At 45.5% G+C, this 12,830-nt stretch overlaps 23 non-coding genes across 23 annotated transcripts; 11 read left to right on the top strand and 12 right to left on the bottom strand.

The window, feature by feature from the left end:
* Positions 1-227: 227 nt before the first annotated feature.
* Positions 228-316, bottom strand: Trnay-gua (transfer RNA tyrosine (anticodon GUA)). The gene is given in 2 exon segments: positions 228-263; positions 280-316. It is a non-coding gene; the product is annotated as a tRNA-Tyr (tRNA).
* A 248-nt stretch (positions 317-564) lies between these two features.
* Trnaq-cug (transfer RNA glutamine (anticodon CUG)) lies at positions 565-636 on the top strand. The gene has a single exon. It is a non-coding gene; the product is annotated as a tRNA-Gln (tRNA).
* Positions 637-994: 358 nt separating this feature from the next.
* Trnay-gua (transfer RNA tyrosine (anticodon GUA)) lies at positions 995-1,083 on the bottom strand. Its single transcript is given in 2 exon segments — positions 995-1,030; positions 1,047-1,083. It is a non-coding gene; the product is annotated as a tRNA-Tyr (tRNA).
* A 248-nt stretch (positions 1,084-1,331) lies between these two features.
* Trnaq-cug (transfer RNA glutamine (anticodon CUG)) lies at positions 1,332-1,403 on the top strand. The gene has a single exon. It is a non-coding gene; the product is annotated as a tRNA-Gln (tRNA).
* Positions 1,404-1,761: 358 nt separating this feature from the next.
* Positions 1,762-1,850, bottom strand: Trnay-gua (transfer RNA tyrosine (anticodon GUA)). The gene is given in 2 exon segments: positions 1,762-1,797; positions 1,814-1,850. It is a non-coding gene; the product is annotated as a tRNA-Tyr (tRNA).
* A 248-nt stretch (positions 1,851-2,098) lies between these two features.
* On the top strand, positions 2,099-2,170 carry Trnaq-cug (transfer RNA glutamine (anticodon CUG)). Its single transcript has one exon. It is a non-coding gene; the product is annotated as a tRNA-Gln (tRNA).
* A 358-nt stretch (positions 2,171-2,528) lies between these two features.
* Positions 2,529-2,617, bottom strand: Trnay-gua (transfer RNA tyrosine (anticodon GUA)). The gene is given in 2 exon segments: positions 2,529-2,564; positions 2,581-2,617. It is a non-coding gene; the product is annotated as a tRNA-Tyr (tRNA).
* A 248-nt stretch (positions 2,618-2,865) lies between these two features.
* On the top strand, positions 2,866-2,937 carry Trnaq-cug (transfer RNA glutamine (anticodon CUG)). Its single transcript has one exon. It is a non-coding gene; the product is annotated as a tRNA-Gln (tRNA).
* A 358-nt stretch (positions 2,938-3,295) lies between these two features.
* On the bottom strand, positions 3,296-3,384 carry Trnay-gua (transfer RNA tyrosine (anticodon GUA)). Its single transcript is given in 2 exon segments — positions 3,296-3,331; positions 3,348-3,384. It is a non-coding gene; the product is annotated as a tRNA-Tyr (tRNA).
* Positions 3,385-3,632: 248 nt separating this feature from the next.
* Trnaq-cug (transfer RNA glutamine (anticodon CUG)) lies at positions 3,633-3,704 on the top strand. The gene has a single exon. It is a non-coding gene; the product is annotated as a tRNA-Gln (tRNA).
* A 358-nt stretch (positions 3,705-4,062) lies between these two features.
* Positions 4,063-4,151, bottom strand: Trnay-gua (transfer RNA tyrosine (anticodon GUA)). The gene is given in 2 exon segments: positions 4,063-4,098; positions 4,115-4,151. It is a non-coding gene; the product is annotated as a tRNA-Tyr (tRNA).
* Positions 4,152-4,399: 248 nt separating this feature from the next.
* Positions 4,400-4,471, top strand: Trnaq-cug (transfer RNA glutamine (anticodon CUG)). Its single transcript has one exon. It is a non-coding gene; the product is annotated as a tRNA-Gln (tRNA).
* A 358-nt stretch (positions 4,472-4,829) lies between these two features.
* Positions 4,830-4,918, bottom strand: Trnay-gua (transfer RNA tyrosine (anticodon GUA)). The gene is given in 2 exon segments: positions 4,830-4,865; positions 4,882-4,918. It is a non-coding gene; the product is annotated as a tRNA-Tyr (tRNA).
* A 248-nt stretch (positions 4,919-5,166) lies between these two features.
* Positions 5,167-5,238, top strand: Trnaq-cug (transfer RNA glutamine (anticodon CUG)). The gene has a single exon. It is a non-coding gene; the product is annotated as a tRNA-Gln (tRNA).
* Positions 5,239-5,596: 358 nt separating this feature from the next.
* Positions 5,597-5,685, bottom strand: Trnay-gua (transfer RNA tyrosine (anticodon GUA)). Its single transcript is given in 2 exon segments — positions 5,597-5,632; positions 5,649-5,685. It is a non-coding gene; the product is annotated as a tRNA-Tyr (tRNA).
* Positions 5,686-5,933: 248 nt separating this feature from the next.
* Positions 5,934-6,005, top strand: Trnaq-cug (transfer RNA glutamine (anticodon CUG)). Its single transcript has one exon. It is a non-coding gene; the product is annotated as a tRNA-Gln (tRNA).
* Positions 6,006-6,363: 358 nt separating this feature from the next.
* On the bottom strand, positions 6,364-6,452 carry Trnay-gua (transfer RNA tyrosine (anticodon GUA)). Its single transcript is given in 2 exon segments — positions 6,364-6,399; positions 6,416-6,452. It is a non-coding gene; the product is annotated as a tRNA-Tyr (tRNA).
* A 248-nt stretch (positions 6,453-6,700) lies between these two features.
* Trnaq-cug (transfer RNA glutamine (anticodon CUG)) lies at positions 6,701-6,772 on the top strand. The gene has a single exon. It is a non-coding gene; the product is annotated as a tRNA-Gln (tRNA).
* A 358-nt stretch (positions 6,773-7,130) lies between these two features.
* Trnay-gua (transfer RNA tyrosine (anticodon GUA)) lies at positions 7,131-7,219 on the bottom strand. Its single transcript is given in 2 exon segments — positions 7,131-7,166; positions 7,183-7,219. It is a non-coding gene; the product is annotated as a tRNA-Tyr (tRNA).
* Positions 7,220-7,467: 248 nt separating this feature from the next.
* Trnaq-cug (transfer RNA glutamine (anticodon CUG)) lies at positions 7,468-7,539 on the top strand. Its single transcript has one exon. It is a non-coding gene; the product is annotated as a tRNA-Gln (tRNA).
* Positions 7,540-7,897: 358 nt separating this feature from the next.
* Positions 7,898-7,986, bottom strand: Trnay-gua (transfer RNA tyrosine (anticodon GUA)). The gene is given in 2 exon segments: positions 7,898-7,933; positions 7,950-7,986. It is a non-coding gene; the product is annotated as a tRNA-Tyr (tRNA).
* Positions 7,987-8,234: 248 nt separating this feature from the next.
* Trnaq-cug (transfer RNA glutamine (anticodon CUG)) lies at positions 8,235-8,306 on the top strand. Its single transcript has one exon. It is a non-coding gene; the product is annotated as a tRNA-Gln (tRNA).
* A 358-nt stretch (positions 8,307-8,664) lies between these two features.
* On the bottom strand, positions 8,665-8,753 carry Trnay-gua (transfer RNA tyrosine (anticodon GUA)). Its single transcript is given in 2 exon segments — positions 8,665-8,700; positions 8,717-8,753. It is a non-coding gene; the product is annotated as a tRNA-Tyr (tRNA).
* Between the last annotated feature and the right edge of the window lie 4,077 nt (positions 8,754-12,830).

Raw genomic sequence — 12,830 nt, 5'->3', positions numbered from 1 at the left:
TGTGACCTATATAGCACATTAAACGAGTAATGCCTGTAAAAGCAAGCAATTTTACGATAATTCGAAGAAATATCATTATCCTACGAAGGCTAAGAATCCCATGATAATCAACTAGCTATTACAAGCTGAGCAAATGAATTTCCTTTAAAATAGGTTTAAAACATAGGGAGGTTCTGACCGAGTGGGCATGCTCTGGAGCCTCTTTGCTCCTGAGATTAGAAAAACAGTCCTCTGGGCCGGATTTGAACCAGCGACCTATGGATATCTGTGAATCCTCCACTACAGTCCACCGCTCTACCAACTGAGCTACCAGAGGCTCTGCATACTTTCTTGTTCGTACTGATTGCTTTACGTCCGTCCCTGTCTTTCGTTTCCACACACTGCTACTCAGCGCGCCCATATAGACGCAGAGGAAATGCAGTCATCGGCTGCAACTGCAAACATTGCCCAGATTAAGTTTTATAATGCTCGATCGTGTCCATTAGGTTAAAAAATGCAAGTAGGAAGTGTCTGAAGTACGTCAGAATACTGCTAAATGTATTTACGCGTCCCTTGCTCGTGTCTGGTTCCATGGTGTAACGGTTAGCACTCTGGACTCTGAATCCAGCGATCCGAGTTCGAATCTCGGTGGAACCTTCGTTTAGTCTAAATTTTCTGTAATAAGCGTTTCTCGCCGAGGAAGTATCAGCGATAGGCTCAGGGATTTAGTTTCTACGTTTGTGTGAAAAACGAGACGTCTATGAAACGGCTGAATATTGGTGCGACTATGTGACCTATATAGCACATTAAACGAGTAATGCCTGTAAGAGCAAGCAATTTTACGATAATTCGAAGAAATACCATTATCCTACGAAGGCTAAGAATCCCATGATAATCAACTAGCTATTACAAGCTGAGCAAATGAATTTCCTTTAAAATAGGTTTATAACATAGGGAGGTTCTGACCGAGTGGGCATGCTCTGGAGCCTCTTTGCTCCTGAGATTAGAAAAACAGTCCTCTGGGCCGGATTTGAACCAGCGACCTATGGATAACTGTGAATCCTCCACTACAGTCCACCGCTCTACCAACTGAGCTACCAGAGGCTCTGCATACTTTCTTGTTCGTACTGATTGCTTTACGTCCGTCCCTGTCTTTCGTTTCCACACACTGCTACTCAGCGCGCCCATATAGACGCAGAGGAAATGTAGTCATCGGCTGCAACTGCAAACATTGCCCAGATTAAGTTTTATAATGCTCGATCGTGTCCATTAGGTTAAAAAATGCAAGTAGGAAGTGTCTGAAGTACGTCAGAATACTGCTAAATGTATTTACGCGTCCCTTGCTCGTGTCTGGTTCCATGGTGTAACGGTTAGCACTCTGGACTCTGAATCCAGCGATCCGAGTTCGAATTTCGGTGGAACCTTCGTTTAGTCTAAATTTTCTGTAATAAGCGTTTCTCGCCGAGGAAGTATCAGCGATAGGCTCAGGGATTTAGTTTCTACGTTTGTGTGAAAAACGAGACGTCTATGAAACGGCTGAATATTGGTGCGACTATGTGACCTATATAGCACATTAAACGAGTAATGCCTGTAAGAGCAAGCAATTTTACGATTATTCGAAGAAATATCATTATCCTACGAAGGCTAAGAATCCCATGATAATCAACTAGCTATTACAAGCTGAGCAAATGAATTTCCTTTAAAATAGGTTTAAAACATAGGGAGGTTCTGACCGAGTGGGCATGCTCTGGAGCCTCTTTGCTCCTGAGATTAGAAAAACAGTCCTCTGGGCCGGATTTGAACCAGCGACCTATGGATAACTGTGAATCCTCCACTACAGTCCACCGCTCTACCAACTGAGCTACCAGAGGCTCTGCATACTTTCTTGTTCGTACTGATTGCTTTACGTCCGTCCCTGTCTTTCGTTTCCACACACTGCTACTCAGCGCGCCCATATAGACGCAGAGGAAATGCAGTCATCGGCTGCAACTGCAAACATTGCCCAGATTAAGTTTTATAATGCTCGATCGTGTCCATTAGGTTAAAAAATGCAAGTAGGAAGTGTCTGAAGTACGTCAGAATACTGCTAAATGTATTTACGCGTCCCTTGCTCGTGTCTGGTTCCATGGTGTAACGGTTAGCAGTCTGGACTCTGAATCCAGCGATCCGAGTTCGAATCTCGGTGGAACCTTCGTTTAGTCTAAATTTTCTGTAATAAGCGTTTCTCGCCGAGGAAGTATCAGCGATAGGCTCAGGGATTAAGTTTCTACGTTTGTGTGAAAAACGAGACGTCTATGAAACGGCTGAATATTGGTGCGACTATGTGACCTATATAGCACATTAAACGAGTAATGCCTGTAAGAGCAAGCAATTTTACGATAATTCGAAGAAATATCATTATCCTACGAAGGCTAAGAATCCCATGATAATCAACTAGCTATTACAAGCTGAGCAAATGAATTTCCTTTAAAATAGGTTTAAAACATAGGGAGGTTCTGACCGAGTGGGCATGCTCTGGAGCCTCTTTGCTCCTGAGATTAGAAAAACAGTCCTCTGGGCCGGATTCGAACCAGCGACCTATGGATAACTGTGAATCCTCCACTACAGTCCACCGCTCTACCAACTGAGCTACCAGAGGCTCTGCATACTTTCTTGTTCGTACTGATTGCTTTACGTCCGTCCCTGTCTTTCGTTTCCACACACTGCTACTCAGCGCGCCCATATAGACGCAGAGGAAATGCAGTCATCGGCTGCAACTGCAAACATTGCCCAGATTAAGTTTTATAATGCTCGATCGTGTCCATTAGGTTAAAAAATGCAAGTAGGAAGTGTCTGAAGTACGTCAGAATACTGCTAAATGTATTTACGCGTCCCTTGCTCGTGTCTGGTTCCATGGTGTAACGGTTAGCACTCTGGACTCTGAATCCAGCGATCCGAGTTCGAATCTCGGTGGAACCTTCGTTTAGTCTAAATTTTCTGTAATAAGCGTTTCTCGCCGAGGAAGTATCAGCGATAGGCTCAGGGATTTAGTTTCTACGTTTGTGTGAAAAACGAGACGTCTATGAAACGGCTGAATATTGGTGCGACTATGTGACCTATATAGCACATTAAACGAGTAATGCCTGTAAGAGCAAGCAATTTTACGATAATTCGAAGAAATATCATTATCCTACGAAGGCTAAGAATCCCATGATAATCAACTAGCTATTACAAGCTGAGCAAATGAATTTCCTTTAAAATAGGTTTAAAACATAGGGAGGTTCTGACCGAGTGGGCATGCTCTGGAGCCTCTTTGCTCCTGAGATTAGAAAAACAGTCCTCTGGGCCGGATTTGAACCAGCGACCTATGGATAACTGTGAATCCTCCACTACAGTCCACCGCTCTACCAACTGAGCTACCAGAGGCTCTGCATACTTTCTTGTTCGTACTGATTGCTTTACGTCCGTCCCTGTCTTTCGTTTCCACACACTGCTACTCAGCGCGCCCATATAGACGCAGAGGAAATGCAGTCATCGGCTGCAACTGCAAACATTGCCCAGATTAAGTTTTATAATGCTCGATCGTGTCCATTAGGTTAAAAAATGCAAGTAGGAAGTGTCTGAAGTACGTCAGAATACTGCTAAATGTATTTACGCGTCCCTTGCTCGTGTCTGGTTCCATGGTGTAACGGTTAGCAGTCTGGACTCTGAATCCAGCGATCCGAGTTCGAATCTCGGTGGAACCTTCGTTTAGTCTAAATTTTCTGTAATAAGCGTTTCTCGCCGAGGAAGTATCAGCGATAGGCTCAGGGATTTAGTTTCTACGTTTGTGTGAAAAACGAGACGTCTATGAAACGGCTGAATATTGGTGCGACTATGTGACCTATATAGCACATTAAACGAGTAATGCCTGTAAGAGCAAGCAATTTTACGATAATTCGAAGAAATATCATTATCCTACGAAGGCTAAGAATCCCATGATAATCAACTAGCTATTACAAGCTGAGCAAATGAATTTCCTTTAAAATAGGTTTAAAACATAGGGAGGTTCTGACCGAGTGGGCATGCTCTGGAGCCTCTTTGCTCCTGAGATTAGAAAAACAGTCCTCTGGGCCGGATTTGAACCAGCGACCTATGGATAACTGTGAATCCTCCACTACAGTCCACCGCTCTACCAACTGAGCTACCAGAGGCTCTGCATACTTTCTTGTTCGTACTGATTGCTTTACGTCCGTCCCTGTCTTTCGTTTCCACACACTGCTACTCAGCGCGCCCATATAGACGCAGAGGAAATGCAGTCATCGGCTGCAACTGCAAACATTGCCCAGATTAAGTTTTATAATGCTCGATCGTGTCCATTAGGTTAAAAAATGCAAGTAGGAAGTGTCTGAAGTACGTCAGAATACTGCTAAATGTATTTACGCGTCCCTTGCTCGTGTCTGGTTCCATGGTGTAACGGTTAGCACTCTGGACTCTGAATCCAGCGATCCGAGTTCGAATCTCGGTGGAACCTTCGTTTAGTCTAAATTTTCTGTAATAAGCGTTTCTCGCCGAGGAAGTATCAGCGATAGGCTCAGGGATTTAGTTTCTACGTTTGTGTGAAAAACGAGACGTCTATGAAACGGCTGAATATTGGTGCGACTATGTGACCTATATAGCACATTAAACGAGTAATGCCTGTAAGAGCAAGCAATTTTACGATAATTCGAAGAAATATCATTATCCTACGAAGGCTAAGAATCCCATGATAATCAACTAGCTATTACAAGCTGAGCAAATGAATTTCCTTTAAAATAGGTTTAAAACATAGGGAGGTTCTGACCGAGTGGGCATGCTCTGGAGCCTCTTTGCTCCTGAGATTAGAAAAACAGTCCTCTGGGCCGGATTTGAACCAGCGACCTATGGATAACTGTGAATCCTCCACTACAGTCCACCGCTCTACCAACTGAGCTACCAGAGGCTCTGCATACTTTCTTGTTCGTACTGATTGCTTTACGTCCGTCCCTGTCTTTCGTTTCCACACACTGCTACTCAGCGCGCCCATATAGACGCAGAGGAAATGCAGTCATCGGCTGCAACTGCAAACATTGCCCAGATTAAGTTTTATAATGCTCGATCGTGTCCATTAGGTTAAAAAATGCAAGTAGGAAGTGTCTGAAGTACGTCAGAATACTGCTAAATGTATTTACGCGTCCCTTGCTCGTGTCTGGTTCCATGGTGTAACGGTTAGCACTCTGGACTCTGAATCCAGCGATCCGAGTTCGAATCTCGGTGGAACCTTCGTTTAGTCTAAATTTTCTGTAATAAGCGTTTCTCGCCGAGGAAGTATCAGCGATAGGCTCAGGGATTTAGTTTCTACGTTTGTGTGAAAAACGAGACGTCTATGAAACGGCTGAATATTGGTGCGACTATGTGACCTATATAGCACATTAAACGAGTAATGCCTGTAAGAGCAAGCAATTTTACTATAATTCGAAGAAATATCATTATCCTACGAAGGCTAAGAATCCCATGATAATCAACTAGCTATTACAAGCTGAGCAAATGAATTTCCTTTAAAATAGGTTTAAAACATAGGGAAGTTCTGACCGAGTGGGCATGCTCTGGAGCCTCTTTGCTCCTGAGATTAGAAAAACAGTCCTCTGGGCCGGATTTGAACCAGCGACCTATGGATAACTGTGAATCCTCCACTACAGTCCACCGCTCTACCAACTGAGCTACCAGAGGCTCTGCATACTTTCTTGTTCGTACTGATTGCTTTACGTCCGTCCCTGTCTTTCGTTTCCACACACTGCTACTCAGCGCGCCCATATAGACGCAGAGGAAATGCAGTCATCGGCTGCAACTGCAAACATTGCCCAGATTAAGTTTTATAATGCTCGATCGTGTCCATTAGGTTAAAAAATGCAAGTTGGAAGTGTCTGAAGTACGTCAGAATACTGCTAAATTTATTTACGCGTCCCTTGCTCGTGTCTGGTTCCATGGTGTAACGGTTAGCACTCTGGACTCTGAATCCAGCGATCCGAGTTCGAATCTCGGTGGAACCTTCGTTTAGTCTAAATTTTCTGTAATAAGCGTTTCTCGCCGAGGAAGTATCAGCGATAGGCTCAGGGATTTAGTTTCTACGTTTGTGTGAAAAACGAGACGTCTATGAAACGGCTGAATATTGGTGCGACTATGTGACCTATATAGCACATTAAACGAGTAATGCCTGTAAGAGCAAGCAATTTTACGATAATTCGAAGAAATATCATTATCCTACGAAGGCTAAGAATCCCATGATAATCAACTAGCTATTACAAGCTGAGCAAATGAATTTCCTTTAAAATAGGTTTAAAACATAGGGAGGTTCTGACCGAGTGGGCATGCTCTGGAGCCTCTTTGCTCCTGAGATTAGAAAAACAGTCCTCTGGGCCGGATTTGAACCAGCGACCTATGGATAACTGTGAATCCTCCACTACAGTCCACCGCTCTACCAACTGAGCTACCAGAGGCTCTGCATACTTTCTTGTTCGTACTGATTGCTTTACGTCCGTCCCTGTCTTTCGTTTCCACACACTGCTACTCAGCGCGCCCATATAGACGCAGAGGAAATGCAGTCATCGGCTGCAACTGCAAACATTGCCCAGATTAAGTTTTATAATGCTCGATCGTGTCCATTAGGTTAAAAAATGCAAGTAGGAAGTGTCTGAAGTACGTCAGAATACTGCTAAATGTATTTACGCGTCCCTTGCTCGTGTCTGGTTCCATGGTGTAACGGTTAGCACTCTGGACTCTGAATCCAGCGATCCGAGTTCGAATCTCGGTGGAACCTTCGTTTAGTCTAAATTTTCTGTAATAAGCGTTTCTCGCCGAGGAAGTATCAGCGATAGGCTCAGGGATTTAGTTTCTACGTTTGTGTGAAAAACGAGACGTCTATGAAACGGCTGAATATTGGTGCGACTATGTGACCTATATAGCACATTAAACGAGTAATGCCTGTAAGAGCAAGCAATTTTACGATAATTCGAAGAAATATCATTATCCTACGAAGGCTAAGAATCCCATGATAATCAACTAGCTATTACAAGCTGAGCAAATGAATTTCCTTTAAAATAGGTTTAAAACATAGGGAGGTTCTGACCGAGTGGGCATGCTCTGGAGCCTCTTTGCTCCTGAGATTAGAAAAACAGTCCTCTGGGCCGGATTTGAACCAGCGACCTATGGATAACTGTGAATCCTCCACTACAGTCCACCGCTCTACCGACTGAGCTACCAGAGGCTCTGCATACTTTCTTGTTCGTACTGATTGCTTTACGTCCGTCCCTGTCTTTCGTTTCCACACACTGCTACTCAGCGCGCCCATATAGACGCAGAGGAAATGCAGTCATCGGCTGCAACTGCAAACATTGCCCAGATTAAGTTTTATAATGCTCGATCGTGTCCATTAGGTTAAAAAATGCAAGTTGGAAGTGTCTGAAGTACGTCAGAATACTGCTAAATGTATTTACGCGTCCCTTGCTCGTGTCTGGTTCCATGGTGTAACGGTTAGCACTCTGGACTCTGAATCCAGCGATCCGAGTTCGAATCTCGGTGGAACCTTCGTTTAGTCTAAATTTTCTGTAATAAGCGTTTCTCGCCGAGGAAGTATCAGCGATAGGCTCAGGGATTTAGTTTCTACGTTTGTGTGAAAAACGAGACGTCTATGAAACGGCTGAATATTGGTGCGACTATGTGACCTATATAGCACATTAAACGAGTAATGCCTGTAAGAGCAAGCAATTTTACGATAATTCGAAGAAATATCATTATCCTACGAAGGCTAAGAATCCCATGATAATCAACTAGCTATTACAAGCTGAGCAAATGAATTTCCTTTAAAATACGTTTAAAACATAGGGAGGTTCTGACCGAGTGGGCATGCTCTGGAGCCTCTTTGCTCCTGAGATTAGAAAAACAGTCCTCTGGGCCGGATTTGAACCAGCGACCTATGGATAACTGTGAATCCTCCACTACAGTCCACCGCTCTACCAACTGAGCTACCAGAGGCTCTGCATACTTTCTTGTTCGTACTGATTGCTTTACGTCCGTCCCTGTCTTTCGTTTCCACACACTGCTACTCAGCGCGCCCATATAGACGCAGAGGAAATGCAGTCATCGGCTGCAACTGCAAACATTGCCCAGATTAAGTTTTATAATGCTCGATCGTGTCCATTAGGTTAAAAAATGCAAGTAGGAAGTGTCAGAAGTACGTCAGAATACTGCTAAATGTATTTACGCGTCCCTTGCTCGTGTCTGGTTCCATGGTGTAACGGTTAGCACTCTGGACTCTGAATCCAGCGATCCGAGTTCGAATCTCGGTGGAACCTTCGTTTAGTCTAAATTTTCTGTAATAAGCGTTTCTCGCCGAGGAAGTATCAGCGATAGGCTCAGGGATTTAGTTTCTACGTTTGTGTGAAAAACGAGACGTCTATGAAACGGCTGAATATTGGTGCGACTATGTGACCTATATAGCACATTAAACGAGTAATGCCTGTAAGAGCAAGCAATTTTACGATAATTCGAAGAAATATCATTATCCTACGAAGGCTAAGAATCCCATGATAATCAACTAGCTATTACAAGCTGAGCAGATGAATTTCCTTTAAAATAGGTTTAAAACATAGGGAGGTTCTGACCGAGTGGGCATGCTCTGGAGCCTCTTTGCTCCTGAGATTAGAAAAACAGTCCTCTGGGCCGGATTTGAACCAGCGACCTATGGATAACTGTGAATCCTCCACTACAGTCCACCGCTCTACCAACTGAGCTACCAGAGGCTCTGCATACTTTCTTGTTCGTACTGATTGCTTTACGTCCGTCCCTGTCTTTCGTTTCCACACACTGCTACTCAGCGCGCCCATATAGACGCAGAGGAAATGCAGTCATCGGCTGCAACTGCAAATATTGCCCAGATTAAGTTTTATAATGCTCGATCGTGTCCATTAGGTTAAAAAATGCAAGTAGGAAGTGTCTGAAGTACGTCAGAATACTGCTAAATGTATTTACGCGTCCCTTGCTCGTGTCTGGTTCCATGGTGCAGTTCCGCCGCAGCAGCGGCCGTGTGCAGACGTGCCGGAGTGCTCGCTCCGCGCGTATTTGGCGGCGCCTGCAGCTGGTTGGGCCTTGTAAGTACATCATGGCCTTTGCCATGGATGATCAGTTACGCCGTTACACGTTGCGTTTCCAATTCCCGTTCGGTTTTAGCCGACCACAGGTCCACGAATTAGTCGATTTCTTCTTCGACAGATTGAGTCTTACAGACGAGGAAGTTTTAGGATTTTCATACGATTTCCTGGCGAATGCTGTCTACGTGAAACTTGTTAGTGACGAGCCTTGTTTACGTGTAATGGACTTAACTAAGGGTACTGCCGAGTTCGTTAATTCTGATGGTGAAATTTGTAAAGTTGTCGTTACCAATGCTGGGTTAGGTCTGCGCACGGTCCGTGTGTTGAACCTACCATTTGAAATTGAACTTGCACGTATTCGGCAATGTCTGTCCCAGTATGGGAACGTATTGGACATTCACCAAGAGCAGTGGAGTGGACTTAAACACTTCAATGTGGATAATGGTGTCAGGGTAGCGCGAATTGACCTCTCGAAGCATATCCCGTCGAATGTCGTGATACAAGGCTTCCGGGCACTCGTTATGTACGAGGGGCAACCACGTACTTGTGTACTTTGTGGCTCTACGGACCATCTGAAGGCCGCGTGTCCCCGTGCTAAACCAGTGCGTCGTGTTTTGCGACAACGCGATGCCCTTGCAGCAGGGCAGGTTGGCAATAGGCCGACGTATGCCGAGAGCCTTGTCGGTCCGTCTGTCGTTAGCGCGCCACAGCTGCACGCGGCTGAGGTTGTGCCTGACGTGACCGCCGCCGATGTAAACACAGCTACGGCGAGCCGACTGCCCGTTGATTCTGACGTGGACAACTATGCAATCGACGGGGCCGGAAATTTGCGCCCTTCTGATGCTGGCGTGGTCCGTGTGGAACTTCCGCCAGGATTGCCCAATCAACATCTGCACCCATCTGCGGAGAGTCTTCCACCTGAGGACTCTGGTAACCAGCCGCGAGTTTCCCATCCCCTTGAAGTGTCTTCTCCGCTAAGCGCAGTTTCCGGCAACGAACAGTCTCCCGCGGGTGCTACTCTTACCGCTGCGAAACCCGACATCAACGAACACGTTGAGGACGTCCGTCCTCAGAAGAAAGGACGACAAAAGAAATCGGTCCGTAAGCAGAGTGACGAGGAAACTCGTACTCTTGAACAGAAACTGCAGCGTACAATCAAGCAGTTCCGGACCGATGAATGTGAGAGAATCGTTACAGACGATGGAGTACAGGTCGTGCAGCATTCAGAGGAGACCGATGTGGTGATGCATGTCGACAGTTCTGGACCCGATGCTTTTATGGATACCACTCCCCCGCCGGGGTCGAGCAAGCAGCCGTCCTGGGCCGACGATACGCAATAACATAGTATTGCCCTTTCTTATGCGGGATTACACAATTGCAACTGCTAATATAAATCGAATAACATCTGATGTCAAATTAAAATGTTTGACTGACTATATGTACGCCGCCGATATAGATATCGTTTTCTTACAAGAAGTCGTCACACCCAAGGTCGGGAATGTCACGGGCTATGAGGCCATCATCAATATCGGCGATGAGGCAGGGACTGCAATTTTGTACAAAGCGGGCATCACTTGCAGACCTCGAGCGATTTTAGAAACGGGTAGAGGGATTGTCGTACAATTCGAAGATTTGCTTTTGATCAACGTCTACGCCCCGACTGGATCTACAGGCCGAAGGGATAGGAGTGTTTTTTATCGCGATGAAATTGTACCATTATTATCCTGTGGTTGTTCGAGGATTTTATTGGGCGGCGATTTTAATTGTGTTGTACGCAGAGAAGACCAGTGTCCGAATTTTAATTTTTGTTTGGAGTTGCGAGATTTAATTGATGGGCTGGACTTACAAGATACCTGGTGCTCACTTCGCCCGCAGGTCGCCGGATATACTTATGTTACCGCTGCCTCCGCTAGTCGTCTGGATAGGTTTTATGTATCTAAAGACATTTTAAGCGCTGCCAGGGATTGTGAAATATGGCCTGTTAATTTTAGCGACCACTGTGCGTATCACATCACGCTTCGGCATGTCTCGCAGAAAACCTTTTTGGGTCGAGGCGTCTGGCAACTGAACGTCGCCCTGTTGAACGACGGCGACCTGAAGAAGGATCTTATTGCAACGTGGCAATGGTGCCTCCAGCGACGACAACGATATAGGGAGCGTGTTCATTGGTGGACGGAGTTAGTGAAGCCGCACATAAAGAAATGTATTTGTCAGTTTGCCAGGGCTAAGGCGTACTGGAAGAAACAGACGTTGGAGTTTTATTTTACCGCTCTCCGACAGTTGTATAACGATTCCTCTGCACTGCCTGGCAATCTCCTACGCATTAAACGTACCAAAGCCAAAATCACCGCTTTGGTTCGTGAGTCTCTGGCAGGAGCCCAAGTCCGGGCACGCTCTTCCGATGACACCTTTAATGAGTCTGCGTCCTTGTACCACGTCATACGGGAAGCTAAAAGGGGCAGACAAAAAATCATTACTCAACTGACAGATGACGAAGGTCGTGTTTATGATGAGCAAGGCGAGCTTAAGGCTTTTATCCGGAATCATTTCCGGCAACTTTACTCACTGCATGACACAGATGTAGTGGCGGGAGAGGAATTTTTGTCTAACATTACGGCATCGGTGGATCCGGACGACCACGCACAGCTCCTGGCAACCATAACTAACTTCGAAGTGAAGTCTATCATTACGTCTGCGGCGAAAGGAAAAGCTGCAGGCTTAGACGGTTTGCCGATTGAATTTTATCTTCGGTACTGGGATGTTTTCGGCGACGAACTGACTATCATGTATAATGAATTGTTAATGAATACTGCTCTTCCATCGCAGTTTACTGAGGGCATGATAGTCTTAGTCTCCAAACCGTCACCGGGGACTTCACTCAATAACTTACGACCAATCACCCTACTCAACGCAGATTTCAAAATCTTTACTCGGATTATCAATGCCAGACTCAAGCCAGTCCTTCGTAATGTTCTTGGTTCATATCACATGAACGTGGTTACTGGCCGATCAATGATAGACGCCCTGTGCGAATACCGAGATATTGCATATTTGACTTGGATTTGCAAGACCACGTTGGCAATAGTCTTTTTCGACTTCGATAAGGCATTTGATAGGACTAACCACGGATTTCTGTTCAGAACGCTGGAAAAACTGGGTTTCAACCAGTATTTCGTACAGATAATCAGGAACTGTATCAGCAATACGTCTTCCCGCGTGAAATTCAACGGCCAGTTAACAGCCCCTGTGCCCATTCAACAAGGTTTGCGACAAGGGTGCCCGCTTTCTACGACTCTTTTCGCCATTGCTATAGAGCCACTACTGAAGACGTTTTGCGTCACCTTACCGGGTCTTCAAACGCTGAATACAAAGACCGTCTGTCATGCCTATGCGGACGATATTAGCGTCCTTATCAACAACGACGAAGAGTTCGATACCGTGCGACGGCTTGTACACCGGTATGCCAGCGCCTGCGGTGCACGCCTTAACGAACGGAAATCCAAAGTCTTGCATTTAGGTCCGCAGGCTCGCTTTGCGAACACCGTTTGGTTAGAGGCAACCAACCAACTCAAGCACCTTGGCTTGATTCTCACTTCGAATCCACGGGAAATGGTGAGAGTGAATTGGGAACAGAAGCTCAACGTCCTTCGAGCTTTGATTCGAGAGCACAATATGCGGTCTTTAGACAGGATTCAGAGAGCACATTTCGTCAATTATTATGTTCTCAGC

This window comes from Schistocerca serialis, chromosome 2 (assembly GCF_023864345.2).
Source record: "Schistocerca serialis cubense isolate TAMUIC-IGC-003099 chromosome 2, iqSchSeri2.2, whole genome shotgun sequence".
In the NCBI taxonomy this organism is placed as follows: domain Eukaryota; kingdom Metazoa; phylum Arthropoda; class Insecta; order Orthoptera; family Acrididae; genus Schistocerca; species Schistocerca serialis.
Note: the sequence above shows the minus strand (reverse complement) of the source record. Positions and strands in the feature narration are given on the sequence as shown.